At 38.5% G+C, this 16,798-nt stretch overlaps 1 non-coding gene and 1 pseudogene across 1 annotated transcript; one reads left to right on the forward strand and one right to left on the reverse strand.

Annotated features, from left to right (window-relative positions):
* Positions 1–16,798, forward strand: part of LOC141695495 (uncharacterized) — a 181,341-nt pseudogene that overhangs the window by 66,135 nt on the left and 98,408 nt on the right.
* Positions 10,523–10,629, reverse strand: LOC141699585 (small nucleolar RNA R71). The gene has a single exon (XR_012566031.1). It is a non-coding gene; the product is annotated as a small nucleolar RNA R71 (small nucleolar RNA).

A 16,798-nucleotide genomic window follows, 5' to 3' on the forward strand; every position in this document is an offset into this window, starting at 1 on the left:
TATGAATGAAGGCAGAGAGCCAACAAATAGATAAGAGGTTAATATCGAGAAAGATGATAAGGGAATAATGAGGCATTCCTATAGAATTTGGGTTCCGAAAGTTCAAGAGCGTAAGGATGAGATCTTAGACGAAAGCTAGTTTGAGGAATAAGATTTAGAGCAAACCCTGAACGTGATAGTCAGGGAGGTCGCCATCAAGATAGAAGGAACCCATGACATAATGGAGTGGAAAATGAGGATTTTAAATTAAAAGATGACCCCAATTATGGGGAGTAGGATGAAACATTTCATACTAAGGAAATAGAAAGTCGAGTAAGGAAAGGAGACCCGAGACGGTACTCCTATACGGCAATTCATGGACCTGTCTAAAAAGAACTTAGACTATTATCCCCAACCACCACCCTGAGGAGACAGTGCGGTGAGAAATTCTTTCATGACCTTTAAGTCGCTAAGCTCTCAGAGTTCCAAGGAACAAGCTGACCCAGTCGAGGCAAGAGCCTGGCTAAAGGAAATAGATGAATCATTTGAGATTCTAAATGATTGACGAACCACAAAAGACTGTTTTGTCACTTACCCTCCTAAGAGAGAGACCACCCGCTGGTGAAAGGCCAAGGAAGGCACGGAGCAAGAGATTATAATAAACTGATTTAAGTTCAGTCAATTGTTTTCAGGAAAGTACTTCCCAAGGTTATGGAGATAGTGTAAAAGCTTAAGAGCCAGAACAAAGGCAGACGAGTATGATGAATTATGAATCTAAGTTGTAAAAGTTATCAAGATTCGTTCTGAAGACACGAATCCAGAATGACGGGATGTTTGAAATCAATGCTTATGTTGTGTTGGTTCATGAAATAACGATAAGAGAAAGGAATATAAAGGCAAGAGAGTTTGGGGAATGATAAGGGAGTTGGGTATGAGGAAACCCTAAAGACTCGTAGAAATAGAAATAGAAAAGTATGTAATCGTCCGGATGAGAGTGATTCACCATGAGTTAAATTGATGGTTGAAGGTATAAGAGATACATATATTTTATCCCCTGTAAGTTGGGAAGATTCGAGGAAACCTTGAGATAATTCGAAGGATAAATATGAGACGCGGATAGACTGAGGAGACAAGGAAGTAAGAAATTAGGAAAATTGGATGAAGGAAGTGACCTTCACGAATGTGAAGTGTAAGACCGGTGGCTTGATACCCAGAAAGGGAGACGCCGGGTATGAGAGATATCCCAACATTGAGATGACTGTTGAGATAAACAACAAAAGTAAATAAGGAATTATTAAAAAAGAAGTTCACGTTGAACATGACCAATATCTTCCAGAACATCCATGTTATCATTACCAAATCAGGAAAGAAAAGCAGATAACCATTGTTATCTTTTGAAGGCCATATGGATTGACCTCAATTTGAATAAGGATGCTATTATGAAGTTAGGTATAGACTATCGAGGTGGGAATGATGAATAAGATAATCTATCAAGGATATATGACTTGATTTATCCATGGAAGGATGCAGGTACCTTTTAAAGGTGGAATTAAGGATATAACTTCGATAACTTGAGATGAACCATAGGGGGAATGCATGAAGGTTGGCATTTCACCCTTAATAGGGATAGTATGAGTTTTGACAGTATGAATTGGAAAATATTAAGGTAATGATGACCTTTAAGTATCAGTGGAGAAAATTTTTCAGAAACATATAGATAATGGTTCTAGTATTAGTATAGGGTATGGTGATATGCCCTGTATCTAGGGAATACAGGAGGAACGATTCAAGGATAACCTTAGAGGTTTTGCAATGAGAAAGGTAATATTCAAAATTCTCAAGAATGGAAATGGTGATAAAGGAAATATGACGTAATTATAATGATGCCAAGTGAGGCACGTGTTAAACCACGAGAAGGTATGGATCGAACCAATAATGGTCGAAATTGTTCAGGGCAATTAGGACTTAAGATAAAGGATGTTCTAATTATGATTGAGAGTCAGTCATGACAGTGATTAACCTCTAAAGACTGAGGCAATAACTTATGGAAAAATGGTGATTTTTTTTTTTACTCATCAGATTTTAAGGAAAACATCTTCACATAAGCTGTGATTGAAATAAGGTGGAAAAATTTATTTGGAGGTGGCTAAAATGACATTGACTGTAAGGAAATTTTACTATCAGGAAAGGCCAAAGAGGTGGCCGACACTTTAAAGGTAAGAGGATAATTATAGGCGCTTGTGCCAAAGGAATACAATGATGATGGTCAAAGCTATGCAGATTGTATTATGGTTTGGAAGATTGACATTCCTTCTGATGACTGTGCAATACCCAACCGTAATAGTAATTGGCAAAGGTTGAATTCGTGTAATCGCCATGAACGGGCTATCTATCTTATAAGGTCCTATCTTGAGATAAGCCAGAACCATGTTTCAAAAAGGACTAGATGAACCCTTGAGTTAATTCTTCTATTTAGGGCGTATGATTAAGAATGGTATTAACCTGCTATCGTTGCTTCGATTGAAACTCTTCTGCACTTTTATTTGCTTCATGTCATGTATGTATGTCAGGATCACGAGTGTTCTTCATGAATTGTGATTGGTGGTTATGTTAATTTCTTAGGAGAATTAGATACGACCTGTATGGACTCCGTATGGTTAGCTATTAAGACTTCATGGAAAATGAATGACGACAGTAGGTCAGTGGTGGACCATAGTGAGGCAGCAATGATTCTGCGAGTATTGAGCTGATTACAACCGTGAGAGTTGTATTGGAATGGGTGTTGAGATTGAGTACCACTAATCGGGTCGTGGTAGTGTATAAGTCATCATTAATAGACTAATTAAGTAGAGTATCTACATAGTGAATTATTATTCTTTCTTATCAATAGAGAGTCGTATTATTATACGAGGAAGGTTGCGGTGCAAGCATAGAATTCGAGTAACGATGATGTCTAGAATGAGATCCCAGATTCGATTTTCGATATCGAGGGAGTTTCAAAGGTAATTGTGTATAAGCTCGAGGAAGAGCATGGGTCCATAGAATGATGGACGGGATAACGAAAATATTTAGGCACGTGAAATACGATGCTATAATACTTGATGTTGATATAAATACATATATGTTTTGTTCTCCTGTGACAAACCTCTATAGTTCAGAGGTAGATTCCAAGCCAGATATTTTGTGGCAGTATATTTTTTTTCATATATACAATTCTCTTCAGTTCGTTCTTTTCTCTTCTTTTCATTTCATGTAAGCTGAGAAGAACAACCCTTCCAGAAAGGGGAGGTATTGCCGAATGACTATCTATCTGTGTGATAGAAGCCTAGTAGGATACCAGCTATTGTTTAATTGCTTGTCAAGTACTAAAGGCTGGCCACCTTCTGTACTAACTATGCGATATAACAAGTGTTCATGATCTTAGTGATCTCTCAACAAATTCCTTTACTTCTATTTGATTGATCAAATTTTGGAAAATAGAAGCAACTGAAAAAGGAGTAATAAAGTGTTGGTAGTATGCGGAATGGGAACACATTCGTGATACTAAGGTTGACGTGGTTATTAAAAGGTTATAGAATGCTAACGAGCAAAAGTATAACCAGTATAATATTAGGAACGGAAGGTAGTAGCGATTACGAACTGGAAAAGAATGGGTATTGAGAAGCAGAAGCTCTAATGTTAAAAGCAATAATGAGAGTCTGTGTAATAGACTTGAAAGAATTTGGAATGATCACTTAATTCGGATTGAGTTATCTTACGACAATAGATCATATGTCATTATCGAGATGTCGCCTTATGAGATCATTGAGGGAAGACAATGTCGATCTCCCTTATGTTAGGATGAAGTTGTAGAGCGCAAGATGCTCGGACCCGCAGTAGTCCAAAGGACCAAGGATATGATAGATCTAATCAGAGGACGGCTGGTAGTAGCCCAAGATGGTCATGATAAGTATGTTGATTTGACACGAAAGGATAAAGAGTATGAAATAGGGGACCTAGTAATGTTATAGGTATCCCTTGGAAAGGATTGATGAGGTTCGGAAAGAAAGGAAAGCTAAGTCTACAATTTGTTGGACCCTTGGATATATTAAGACGTTTGGGAAGTTAGCATATGAGCTAGCCCTAACCCAGAACATGTAGCTAGTCATAACGCGTTTCACGTATCAATGTTAAGGAAGTGTAATTCAGATGCCAGATAAATAGGGGCATATGAGCGCATAGATATGCAACCCGACGTAACCTATATGGAGCAACCAGGAAGGGTTATAGAGTGAAAAGGAACGAGTGCTTAGGAGAAGGGTTATCAAACTAGTAAGAGTTTGATGGTAGAACCACAATGTGGGAAAATTGACTTGAGAGTTAGAAAGTGCAATACTAAGAAAGTATCCCTATTTATTTCTATCCGATTCCGGGACGGAATCCTTTTAAGGAGGGGAGACTGTAATAACCCCAATTTTTTGAGAAATTTTGAAACCCTTATGAATAGTGTTTTTGCTGAACGAGAAAACTTTTCATGCCACGCTATGTAGGGGTTCTGATATTGATCTTATGGGATATTATTAGTACTCTATGAAGTATATAAGTGTATGTAAAGATCGTCAGAATCCAATTCCGAACACTTTGGTTTTTCCCGGAAATCCACAAGATACGGAGAGAATTGAGTATAAGGTAACAGGATAAAAAGGATTTAAATAAAAGGATTATAGGAGAGGATCATAAAAGGGATATAATATATTGAGAAAGGTTAAGGGAACCTAAGTAATAAGATCCCGGGTATGATCCCTCAAACGATAAACGAAAACGAAAGTTAAGCGAACCGTATAACAGATCAGCGGTCATTAGGCAAACGATTAGGAAGTTAATCAAAGGGATTAGTGGGAATGATGTCATCCAACCAATAGAAAGAGGACAAGGAAGGGAGAATGACATCATGAGGATGACATAGGCATGACAAGGAAGGAAGGAGATGTGGTGACTTTTTAACCACACAAAAACCAAGGGCAACTAGGTAATTCACTAAAGCAAACAACAAAAATCAACCAACCAAGCAAATCATTTCATTTCACCAAGCAAAACACAAAAATATCTCTTCTTCTTCTTCAAGCTCTCGGGTTTTTTTCTTAAAAAATGGAAGTCCAAGCTCCTCCACTTACTATTTAGCAAGGTAATTATCTAAGCTTCCCCATGGATAGTTACATACTTCCTATAAGTTTAAGCTCCTAATTCCAAGCCAATCTTTTTCTATAAATCATGAAAGAAGATGGTGAATAGTGTTTTCAAGAACTAAAATTTGTGTTCTTGAAGTTTTGTTTAGATTAAGCTTGGATAAGGGCTTTAAAGGTGATTCCAAGCCATTCTCTTGATTCTCCACTCTCCAAGGAAGGTATAAACTACAAACCCTAGCTTTAGTTTTGAGTAATTAGTATTGAATGTGTTTGATATAGCATATGTGAAGCATGATGCTTGATTGGTTGAAGTTTGGTTGAGTTTGTAGAGATTAGTTGGTTTTGTTGCATTGTTGGAGTTGTAAATCTTGGTAATTAGTTAAAGAACCTAAGTAAAGCTTTTAGTTCATGTGAGGAATAGGTATAAATGGTTAATGTGGATTTGTTGGGGCTGTTATGATGTGGTTTGGAGGGATATTGGTTGTATGATTGATTTGGGGTTGATTTGTGGTTGGTATTGAATGGTTTAAAATTGGGAAAACGCGTAAACATAGCCGTCGTAACGTCCGATTTTCTTTAGACTGTTTTTGTGCATAACATTAGGACCCGAGAACCCCCTGCTAGATTATGACCACTGCCATGATTAGATAGCTCATGTTACGAGCTTCGTTTTGATATGTAGTTCGTTCGATTCCGATACACGGTTTAGGAGAAACGACCGTTTCAAGTAACGGCGTTTCGCGAACGAAACTTTTTCCCTCGCCTTACTTTGAAACATAGATTAAAGACCAAAAAGGGTTAATTAATGTATGAAACATTTATGGTAAGTGTGTTAGGCAGTTGGTAAGACACTCGCGAAGGAATCGCTTTAAAACTCGTAAAGGTTAAATTATTAAAAATGGTGGAGCCGAGGGTACCCGAGTGGCTTAAGCGAATCAGTGAGCGCAAAACAAGCGTTAGAGTCTAAGTTAGTTAAAGTATAGATTTACAAGTGATTTTGGTTTAATTCCAACTTACTTGTTGTTTATAGGTTACCAGACTCGTCCCGAGCCATTCGTAACCCCAGTCGCTCAGGCAAGTTTTCTACCCGTTATACTGTTGTTGTGATGTAAATATATGTATATGCATTATCTTGTGATATTGCATGATTGTTATTAGCAAATTTTGCGATATATTGGAGCATGCTAATATGGTATATATGCATGTCTGTTTCGTAATCTGGTTATCTATCTGTTGATTTCAATGCTTATAGTTGCATAATGCCTATGCTAGAAATAAGCAAGTAGTTGCGTATACCCTTAGTATAGGGGATAAAAGGTGAACATATTTCTAAACCGGGAGTCGATGTTCCCGAGTATATATATATATATATATATATATATTTATATATATATATATATGGATATAGTTTTTAAAACTATTAATCGAATAAGGTTTATTCGATAACTTTAACTTTATTTTATTATTGAATATTATTTCAAATATTATTCGAAGGCGTATGACTCCTTTACATTATTTATTGAATATTATTTGAATATTCATTTGAGGATGTATGACTCCTTTATTTTATTTAATGAATATTATTTATAATATTCATTCGAGGTATTATGACTCAGCTTATTTTATTTATTGAATATTATTTGAATATTCATTTGAGGATCTATGACTCCGATTATTTGCTGAGATATATTCTTTAATTTATTAAAGAATAAGGTGTCGATAATCAAACTTATTTTTGATTATTCAAATAAAGATATTACTTTCGTATAAGTATATCTTTGATTATTTGCTATTCATTTCAAGTATAAGTTTTAATACTTCTACTTCAATTATTTTATAAAGATTATTTTTATGGGAATATTATTTAAATAATAATATTCAGACATTTTCTAAATATTCTGGGGACTGATTTACTTCATTAAATCAGTTTTACTCCAAACACTCTTTAAAGTGTTTTCGAGTCTTTAAAATGATTTTCAAAAGTTAGAGCGGATCCCAAAACTATTTTTATATTTAAGATCTTCCTTTTAAAAAGGGGATTTAAATACTCGCTCAAAACCTGGGGGATCCGGCTCGGTGGTGTGTTTTATATTCGCAACAAGGTTGCTGTCTTGGTAAAAGAGTTTTTGATTACTTACCCAATATTCGGGAAGTAAAATTCTTGGAACAAGTTAATCCATTAACAGGCATCGCCTGGGAAATATCGGTGAGTTTTCCTTTCCAACTAGGTACGACTTCTTGGTGGAGCCGTATCAACAAGTTTCTACTTGGGGAAAGGGGGAAACGAGCTTTACGTTTCAGAGTCATGGATTTCATCTGAACTAGGAGTGGCGTAAGTGGTCGAGTAGCGCCGACCCAGCCTTATTATATTGGCCCAAATGGCCTGGAAGTTCCGCTAAGGCGGTCCATTCCTTAGGAGTTCAGTGTTCGGTTGACAAGTAAATCCGACAGGTTCTCCTCTACATGTAGAAAATGGTGGGGTTGTACTACTACGACTGATCATCGTAAGTGGTCTTCCTGGCGCGGTAAACTCCCGTAATGAGTTCATCATCCAATTGGATATTTCTGCAACACTACCCAAAGCACTTCGATAGAAAGGCTACGGTTGGGCGATTGTTGAGTGTTGGCAGGGTCAAGTTTTCAAAATAATGTTTGCATCAAATGAAGTATCTCATAACTTCATTTTATTTTGATGATATTTTAAAGGTTGAATCTATTCAAGTATTATCTTGTAGTCTCGTCTATGTGATGAACTTTGGAAACTAATTATAACTTGAATGGTGGTAGTTCAAGTAGTATTTGGAAAAGATATAAGTATATTGGAGTATTTTGTAACTTCATCTTTTAAACTTATATCTAGTAAATGATTATCTTATGCATGACAAAGATTTTCAGAAAAACGTTGAGAGAAGGTTAGATATATGAGATCACCTTGCAACGATATTTTTATACAGTTATACACTGGAATTCTGTGTGTATTATGCATGGAAGAGGACTTCCAATATTTTGAAAAGTATATATGTATATATATATATATACTGAATATTTTGCGACTTCATCGCATTAAGATATCAACTTGGTTCATTTCTTTTGACCAAGACTTTCATGAGTATTATGAGTAGGCTCATATATTGTAAATCATTATACATATTATTTTGGTGGGCTTGCTGCTCACCCTTGCTTTATTTCTTCATCACACAACAATAGTTAGGAAAGATGGCCAGACTCCAGCAGACCCAGCGCAAGCGCGTGGGAAGCGTCCTGTGTCTTCCCGTTGATGTTGTAGCTGCTATAGCTGCAGAGGTAGATCTATTGTAGATCAGACCATCTACTTTTGAGAATCAATTATGTATAATTATAACTTGTGGAAGATAATGGCAATTAACTGTAAATTTATCAAGTAATCATTTTGGGTTGTAATAACTTTTAAATTGTGGATTCAAAGACTTGTACTTATTTAAATTTCATCTCTGAGACTATAACGGGTTGTGGTGTGTGTTAGTGTGGGGTCACAGCATGAGGTTATTTATTAATTAAGTGAAGTGATATTGTGGAAAGAAAGACCGTGACGACCCGGATCCCCGACCCCGGATCTGGGGGTGTTACACGTGTGGCCGCGCCAGGTCAGGTTTTCAAAATCCTAATGCAAGTAGAAGATGGATTTTATGGGCTTCTAGATTGATTGGCCTGCTATATAAAGACTTTTTAATGACATTTTTTTATAACAGAGCTTAAGGAGAAGATGACGAGAAGACTGTATAGCACAATTCAATGAAGGCAAGGAGGATGTAGTTTATTCTTGTGATTCTTTATTTTAAGTTATAATCTTGGATGCTAGTTTTCTTGTTTTTTGAACCTATTACTCTGTATTACGTACTTTGTTTCTTATTCAGTTTATAAAGACCTAGTTTATTATACCATGCTTTCATCGGAACCCACGGTGATGATGAGTTCGGTTAAGAACTAATCATTATCGTGGGGTTCTAACGGATTTATTTATAGATTTCAATAGTTAATTTATTTCAATATCTTAATGTGTGGTGATTGTATGATATCCTAGTATTGGTTGTTATTATTCATCTTATATGCGTCGTGAACATATAAGATAGTGTGTTAATCTCTAATGAAACAACAGTGAATTTAGAGGTTTATAACTTGCCATGCTAGCATGGGTTCATGTATTTGTTATGCATGATTCATAAATAATTTTAACCATCTTACTTGCCCTATGTAATCACAACAGATAACTTATTCATTAAACATTTATGTTGTCAAATTCTATAGACATATAGGGTCTTAACATATTTAGTGTCTATTCAGCTTCTCTCTCTTTTGTGGATGTCTCGTAGTATGGTATTCATGCAACGAAAGTTGGCATTTACTAGTTTCGTGTTATCTGATTAGTTGTCATCACCATTGCATGCTAAGGTTAAGAACAATGACTTTGAATGAAGTATTTAATGAAGTTAGAATCCCATGTTTGTCTCATATATTAAATCAACCCTTTTAATCTCTTAGTTAATTGCATGTTAATTAATTCTTAGTTATAAACAATCTCAATTTGTTATTCATCTTAACATTGAATAATAACCATATCATTGTTGCATAAGTGCATAAATCTTTATGTTAACCAAAAGAGTCTCTGTGGGAACGAACTAGAAAGAATTCTATATTACTTGTGAATGCGTATACTTCCGTGTATTATTAGCGCGTGTTTTCGTCCTAACAAGTTTTTGGCGCCGCTGCCGGGGACTCGATGCTAATTTTTAGTTTATGTGTTTGTCATCAGTGGTCGTTAAAGTTCACTGACTCAGATATTGTTACTACTTATTTTCTTGTCGTGTTTCAGGTACTCTACCGAGCGTTGATGCATACACGTTCTCATTCTTGCAAGAGAAGACTGGATCAAGTTGAGGAAGAAGTTGTACTAGGTCAGGAAGTTTTTGAAAAAGTAGAGAAAGTTGAAGAAGAAGAACTGATCGTTGCAATGGGAGATCAAGCAGCAAATCTGAAGGCTTTGATGTACTATTCTCAGCCTAAGATCAATGATATTCATTCTAGCATTATCAGACCATCCATCTTGGCTAACACCTTTAAGATCAAGTTCGAGCACGATTCAGATGATACAGAATTCAGTTCAGTTTGGGGCTTCTCCTATAGAAGATCCCAACATGCACATCAGGGATTTTATCGAGATCTGCGATACTTTCAAGTTCAATGGAGTTTCTGAAGATGCTATTAAGCTGTGGCTTTTCCCATTCTCTCTGAGGGATAAAGCTAAGTGTTTGTTACATTCTCTACCAACAGGTTCTATCACCAAATGGGAGGATCTTGCTCAAAAGTTTCTTACTAAATTCTTCCCTATGGCAAAGACAGTTGCAATCAGGAATGCTCTTACTCAGTTTGCGTAATAATCTAGAGAATCTTTGTGTGAGGCTTGGGATCGCTACAAAGAAATGCTTAGGAAGTGTCCTCATCATGGCATGCTGATTAGATGATCATAAATTGTTTCTACAATGGTTTGGGCACACAGTCTAGACCCATGCTCGATGCAGCATCAGGTGGAGCCTTATGGGCCAAAAGCTATGATGAAGCTTACGAGTTGATTGAGCTAATGGCTGCTAATGAGTACCAGAATCCAATTCAGAGAATGCCGCAAGATAAGGTAGCAGGAGTTCTGGAAGTGGATACAGATACCGCTATAGCTGCTCAACTTCAAGTTTTGATATTGAAAGTGGATTCTTTGGCTAATTATGGAGTTAATTAGATCACATGTGTTTGTGAGCTTTGTACAAGTGCACATGAGACTGAGCATTATGCTATTTCTAGTGAATCAACTCAGTTTGTGAGCAACTTCCAGAGGTCGCAGCAACCAGCTCCAGCCACTTATCATCCCAACAACCACAATCATCCTAACTTCAGCTGGAGCAATAATCAGAATGAGGAGCAACAACCTTATCAGCCATATACAGCAAAACAATATAACCCTCCTGGGTTTCAACAACCATAATATGCACCAAGGCAACAACTCCAACTTCAGCACATACCACAATCTAATGAAAAATTTGAATTGGAGGAGTTGAGGCTCATGTGCAAGAGCCAAGCGATTTCTATCAAGACTCTGGAGAATCAAATTGGGCAGATTGCCAATGCCTTAATGAATCGACAACGTGGTATACTCCCTAGTGACACTAAAGTTCCAGGCAAGAGGGAAGCTAATGAGTAGGTTAAGGCAATTACATTGAGGTCTGGAAAGGTCTATCCTCCACCTCTTTTTCCTAAGAGGTTGCAGAAGCAAAAGCTGAATAAGCAATTTGCTAAGTTCTTAGAAGTTTTCAAGAAACTTTATATCAACTTACCTTTCGCTGAAACTCTTGAACAGATGCCTAGTTATGCGAAGTTCATGAAAGGTATTCTCTCTCAGAAAGTGAAGCTCGATGACTTAGATACCGTTACTCTCACGGAAGAATGCAGTGATGTGCTGCAACAGAAGTTGCCTCTGAAACTTAAAGATCCTGGAAGCTTCACTATTCCTTGCACCATCGGAAAAGTGTCATTCGACAAATATTTATGTGACTTGGGAGCTAGCATCAATCTAATGCCTTTGTCTATCTTCAAGAAGTTGAGTTTACCTGATCCAAAGCCTACATATATGTCCTTGTAGTTGGCCGATCGCTCTATCACATATCCATGAGGCATTGTGGAGGATGTATCGGTCAAAGTGGACAAATTTATCTTTCTTGCTGACTTTGTAATTATTGATTTCGAGAAGGATAAGAAGATTCCCATAATCTTGGGAAGACCTTTCTTGGCTACTGGTCGAACCTTGATTGACGTGCAGAAAGGTGAGCTCATTATACGAGTTCAGGATCAGGATGTCACCTTCAATGTTTTTAATGCCATGAAATTCCCTACTGATGAAGAGGAGTGCTTTAAGGTAGAATTGGTCGAATCTATGGTTACTTGGATCAAATGCTAAACTCTGATGCCCTAGACAGAGCCTTAATGGGGGATTTAGATAGTGAAGATGATGAAAGTGATGAGCAATTACAGTATTTGAATGCTTCTCCTTGAAAGCGAAAACTGGAAATGCCTTTTGAATCTCTTGGATTGGAAGAGCTGAAAAATTCTCCAAAGCGCCTCAAGCCATCTATTGAGGAAGCTCCTACACTCGAGCTTAAACCCTTTCCTGAATATTTGAGGTATGCGTTTCTAGGTGATGCATCTACTTTGCCTATTATTATTGCATCTGACCTTTCAGGTAGTGATGATGAAAAGCTTTTGAGAATTCTTATAGAGTTCAAATCGGCAATTGGATGGTCTATAGCAGATATCAAGGGAATCAACCCTTCTTATTTCATGCACAAAACTCTGCTAGATGAAGGAAGCAAGCCTACTGTTGAGAAACTAGGAAGGCTTAATCCAATCATGAAATAGGTTGTGAAAAAGGAAATTCTCAAGTGGCTAGATGCAGGGATCATCTATCCCATTTCTGGCAGTTCTTGGGTGAGCCTAGTTCAGTGTGTGCCGAAGAAAGGAGGTATCACTGTGGTTGCTAATGAAAAAAAATCTCATTCCTAGTCGAACAGTCATGGGGTGGAGAGTTTACATGGATTACAGGAAGCTGAACAAAGCTACAAGGAAAGATCACGTCCCTCTTTCTTTTATTGATCAGATGCTTTACAGATTGGCTGGACATGAGTACTACCGTCTTCTGGAGGGCTATTCGGGTTATAATCAGATTTGTATTGCTCCAAAAGATCAAGAAAAGACTACCTTCACTTGTCCTTTTGGTATTTTTGCCTTCAGAAGAGTTTCTTTTGGGCTATGTGGTGCACCAGCCATATTTCAGATATGCATGATGGCTATCTTCTTTGATATAATTGGAAATAATGTAGAAGTGTTCATGGATGATTTCTCTGTCTTTGGAACTTCTTATGATGAATGCTTGCACAATCTTGGTTTAGTGTTGAAAAGGTGCGTTGAGACCAATCTGGTTCTCAATTAAGATAAATATCACTTTATGGTGTGACAAGGCATCATTCTTGGGCACAAAGTCTCTAGTAAGGGTCTTAAGGTGGATAAAGCCAAGGTGGGGGTCATTGAAAACCTTCCCCCGCCAATTTCTGTCAAAGGAATTCGCATCTTTCTTGGTCATGCGGGTTTCTATAGGCGTTTCATCAAGGACTTCTCTAAAATTTCGAAGCCGTTGTGTAATTTGCTAGAGAAAGATGCTCCTTTTAAGTTTGATGACGAGTTCCAAGCTGCTTTTGAGAGCTTAAAGAAGAGTTTGATCACGACACCTGTCATAACTGTACCTGATTGGAATGAACCATTTGAAATGATGTGCGATGCAAGTGATTATGCAGTTGGAGCAGTTCTTGGGCAAAGGAAGAACAATATATATTTCATGTGGTCTACTATGCTAGTAAGACCCTCAATGGTGCTCAACTGAACTACACCACTACAGAGAAAAAACTACTGGCCATTGTCTACAAATGTTATTTGCTTGGGTTCTCTTACTTTAGGAATTTGAGTTGGAGATCAAGGATAGAAAAGGTACTAAGAATCAAGTCATTGATCATCTCTCTCATTTAGAGGATCCAGGTACAGCTTCACAGGATAAGTCTTTGATAAATGAGTCTTTTCCCGATGAGCAGTTGTTTGGGGTACAAGCAGAAGAACCGTGGTTCGCATACCTTGTGAACTACCTTGTGAGCGACGTTATGCCTCCAGACTTGACTTATGCTCAAAGGAAGAAGTTTCTTCATGAAGTGAAGTGGTACATGTGGGATGTGCCGTTCTTGTTTCGGCAAGGAGCTGACCAAATCATCAGGAGATGTGTTCTGTACAGCGAAACGGGGGGGGGGGGGAATCTTGCGAGACTGTCATTCGATTGTTTATGTAGGTCACTATGGTGGAGAAAAGACAGCAGCTCGTATCCTTCAAGTAGGATTCTTCTGGACGACTTTGTTTAAGGATGCACATCAATTCGTTTTGAAATGTGATCGATGCCAGTGATTTGGTAATATGTCAAAGAGGGAAGATATGCCTCTTAATGTGCTTCTCGAGGCTGAGGTCTTCGATGTTTGGGGAATTGACTTCATGGGGCCATTTGTCTCATCTTGCAATAATCAGTATATCTTGTTGGTGGTCGATTATGTGTTGAAGTGGGTGGAAGTCAAGGCTTTGCCGATGAATGATGCGAAGGTAGTGCTTAATTTTTTTCACAAGCAGATATTCACAAGATTTGGGACTCCAAGAGTCATAATCAGTGACGAGGGATCGCATTTCTGCAATCGCAAGTTCACTGCTATGATGCAAAGGTATAATGTGAATCATCGCATTGCTACAACATACCATCCTTAGACTAATGGTCAAACTAAGGTATCTAACAGAGAGATCAGGCGTATTTTAGAGAAAGTTGTATGTCCATCAAGGAAGGATTGGTCTTCGAAGCTGGATGAAGCTGTTTGGGCATATCGAACAACATATAAGACTCTGCTAGGCATGTCACTATTTCAGTTGGTTTATGGTAAGGGATGTCATTTGCATGTGGAGCTAGAGCACAAAGCATATTGGGCTTTGAAGAAATTGAACCTTGATATGGATGCAGTTGGTAAGAGGAGGATGCTTCAACTGAATGAACTCGACGAGTTTCGACTTCAAGCGTATGAGAACAACAAAATGTATAAGGAGAAAGTCAAGAGATGACACGATAGAAGTCTAGTGCTCAAATCATTTGTGCTTAGGTAACAAGTTCTTTTGTTCAACTCTTGTCTCCGTCTCTTTCTTGGAAAATTGAAGTCGAGGTGGTCAGGGTCGTTTGTTGTCAAAACTGTGTTTCCACATGGAGCGGTGGAGGTTTTTGAGAATGATCCAGGCCAAGCATTCAAGGTAAATGGACAATGATTAAAGCATTACTATGGGGATACGACAAATCGTGAGGTGGTTAGTGCCGTTTTGTTGGCAACTTGATCTCGGGAATTCTACGTCAAGCTAACGACGTAAACTAAGCACTTCTTGGGAGGCTACCCAACTTTGTTGTACATTAGTAGATAGAGGAAGAAGAAAACGAGAAGAAAACTCCAAAAAAATCAGAAAAATGAAAAATTTGGGTGTCAACTACAATAGCATGGCGCGGCCGTGCTGAGAAGTGGGGTGGCCGCGCTGAACTTCCAGTAGCTGCGCGCGCCCGCACTGGTATGCGGGGCGGCCGCGCTGGAATTCCAGTAACACGGAGCGCCCGCGCTGCCAGGCGGGGCGACCGCGCTGACTCCCTGTACCTGAAAAAAAAATCATAAAAATGAAAAATTTAGGCACAAAATAAACCCTAGCTGAAATTTACTCCCTCCACTTCCATATATCCATCTCCAAATCAATTCCATTACCCCATTACTCCCATAATCAAATCTTACTTCTATTCCAAAATTAATTCTCAATTCCTTATATATACATACACTTATACACAATCATCTTCATGACTTTTCAATTCCCAAACCAAAATATCTCTTATACACTTCTCTTTTCTTAAACTTATTCACATTCAATGGCACCCAGGAGACAAAGGACTAAATTTAGCAGCAGCACCACCGATTCTTCGAGTGTTGGAGGTACGAGGCCTAGGTTTGCTACTCCAGAGGTTGAAGCGGAGTATGCGAGGTTGTTAACGAAGCCGATAGCGAAGGAGAGGGTTTTTCTGCCATCGGGTAAGGATGGTAAGTTGCTTGAGATGATTTTGGAGATGGGTTGGGTTTCTTTTTACGAGGCACCTGCTGATGTGCCTATAAGTGTTGTTCACGAGTTCTGTGCAAAATCGAAGGTGGATAAGAATGGTTTTACTGTGGTGAGGGGGTTAACGGTGGATTACAGTGCTGATGCTATTTAGAGGGTGATCAACCAACCCGAGAGGAGGCCAGAGCAGGAGGATTGGGTGACTAAGACCGAGGATGATTTTGACTTGGACTTGATTGTTGCTACACTATGTGTCCCAAAGACTCACTGGAAGTTCAAGAGGGGCACAAATGAGTATGCCACTTTCCCTGCCTCGTGCATGAATAGGTTTGCACGTGCATGGAATTCTTTTATTTGTGCAAACATCATGCCATATTTTCATGTGCATGATATTATTGTGGAGCGTGCATGGTTATTGTGGGGGATTCTTTAGGGAGATTATGTGGATCTCGGGTCGGTGATTTATTAGGATATTCTGAGTTTTCTACGTGGGAGCACTACGGTTTCTATTCCCTTTGTGTCGATTGTGATGAAGCTTTGTATGGCGGTTGGAGTTCATTGGCCCGCACACGAGCAATTTCAGCTATCTAGTGCCCCTATCGACAGTTTCACGCTTTTGAGTATGCAGGAGTGGAATGGTGGGAAGCCGGATTAGAAGGGGCTCAGTTATTCATATGATCATTTGCCGGGTGGACAACCGGCAGATCAAACATATGTTGGTGGTTCTTCGCATTCACGCAGAGCAACATGGAGGCATCAGATTGATGAGCCTAATTCTTCGCAGCAGCAATAGCAGGAAGCAGAGGACAGTGCTGGTTTGGGTTCAGCGCAGTATAGGCGCTTGGCGAGGAGGATGGATGCGATGCATGACATTCATAGTAGGTTTGCACATGATCTCACCCAGGCATTGGGGACAGCTT

Source organism: Apium graveolens, chromosome 11, assembly GCF_009905375.1.
Source record: "Apium graveolens cultivar Ventura chromosome 11, ASM990537v1, whole genome shotgun sequence".
Classification (NCBI taxonomy): domain Eukaryota; kingdom Viridiplantae; phylum Streptophyta; class Magnoliopsida; order Apiales; family Apiaceae; genus Apium; species Apium graveolens.